Below are 1,805 nucleotides of genomic sequence, written 5' to 3'. Positions count from 1 at the left end.
TTATGTCAATGGCCTTGCACTCTCCTTTTGGGTTCTCTTCTGTATTACTTGGGAGAGTACTAGGAGGGATTTCAGTGATCCTTTTACTCAGCTGACCCACTTGTGCTTCCAAATTTCTAATGGAAGACCTTGTTTCATTCATGAAACTTACAGTGGCCTTAGATAGATCAGAGACTAGATTTGCTAAATTAGAAGCATTTTGTCCAGAGTTCTCTGTCTGTTGTTGAGTTGATGATGGAAAAGGTTTGCTATTGCTAAACCTGTTTCTTCCACCATTGTTAAAGCCTTGTTGAGGCTTTTGATCCTTCCATGAGAAATTTGGATGATTTCTCCATGTTGAGTTATAGGTGTTTCCATAAGGTTCACCTAAGTAATTCACCTCTGCTATTGCAGGGTTCTCAGGATCATAGGCTTCTTCTTCAGAAGATGCCTCTTGAGTACTGTTGGATGCAGCTTGCATTCCATGCAGACTCTGAGAAATCATATTGACTTGTTGAGTCAATATTTTGTTCTGAGCCAATATGGCATTCAGAGTATCAACTTCAAGAACTCCCTTCTTTATAGGCATCCCATTGCTCACGGGATTCCTTTCAGAAGTGTACATGAACTGGTTATTAGCAACCATGTCAATGAGTTCTTGAGCTTCTGCAGGCATTTTCTTTAGGTGAATGGATCCACCTGCAGAAGTGTCCAGTGACATTTTTGATAGCTCAGATAAACCATCATAGAATATATCCAGGATGGTCCATTCTGAAAGCATGTCAGAAGGACACTTTTTGGTCAACTGTTTGTATCTTTCCCAAGCTTCATAGAGGGATTCACCTTCTTTTTGTCTGAAGGTTTGAACATCAGCTCTAAGCTTGCTCAGCTTTTGAGGAGGAAAGCACTTGGCTAAGAAAGCCGTGACCAGCTTATCCCAAGAGTTCAGGCTGTCTTTGGGTTGAGAATCCAACCATAATCTAGCTCTGTCTCTTACAGCAAAAGGGAAAAGCATGAGCCTGTAGACTTCAGGATCTATTCCATTAGTCTTAACAGTATCACATATCTGCAAGAATTCAGTTAAGAACTGAAAAGGATCTTCAGATGGAAGTCCATGAAACTTGCAGTTCTGCTGCATCAGAGAAACTAATTGAGGTTTCAGCTCAAAGTTGTTTGCTCCAATGGTAGGAATGGAGATGCTTCTTCCATGTAAATTGGAATTAGGTGCAGTAAAGTCACCAAGCATCTTCCTTACATTATTATTATTTTCGGCTGCCATCTCCTCTGCCTGTTCGAAAATTTCTGAAAGGTTATCTCTGGATTGTTGTATTTTAGCTTCTCTTTAATTTTCTCTTCAGAGTCCTTTCAGGTTCTGGATCTGCTTCCACAAGAATGTTCTTATCCTTGCTCCTGCTCATAATACAAGGAAGAATGGACAGAAAAATGATAATAATAATAATAGAGATCCTTTATACCACAGTATAGGGATCCCTTTGTGAGTGGAAGAAAAGAGGGGGAGACAAAGAAAGTAATGTAATGGAAGAAACACAACTGTGAGGAGGCTTTGAGATGTGAGATGAGATGTTAGTATATGAATGAATAAATAGAATGAGATGGGAGAGGGAGAATTTTCGAAAATATTTTTGAAAAAGAGTTAGTGATTTTCGAAAATGGTTTTTTGAAAAATGTTAGTAATTTTCGAAAATTTTTGAAATCAAAAATAGAAAATAAAAATAATTAGTTAATTAAAAAGAAATTTTTGAAAAAGAGGGAGATATTTTCGAAAATTAGAGAGAGAGAGTTAGTTAGGTAGTTTTGAAAAAGTT

General features: G+C 37.7%; 1 non-coding gene across 1 annotated transcript; it reads left to right on the top strand.

Moving 5' to 3' along the window:
* Positions 1 to 754: 754 nt before the first annotated feature.
* Positions 755 to 862, top strand: LOC112731247 (small nucleolar RNA R71). Its single transcript, XR_003167035.1, has one exon. It is a non-coding gene; the product is annotated as a small nucleolar RNA R71 (small nucleolar RNA).
* Positions 863 to 1,805: the final 943 nt, after the last annotated feature.

Source organism: Arachis hypogaea, chromosome 12 (genome assembly GCF_003086295.3).
Source record: "Arachis hypogaea cultivar Tifrunner chromosome 12, arahy.Tifrunner.gnm2.J5K5, whole genome shotgun sequence".
NCBI lineage: Eukaryota > Viridiplantae > Streptophyta > Magnoliopsida > Fabales > Fabaceae > Arachis > Arachis hypogaea.
Note: the sequence above shows the minus strand (reverse complement) of the source record. Positions and strands in the feature narration are given on the sequence as shown.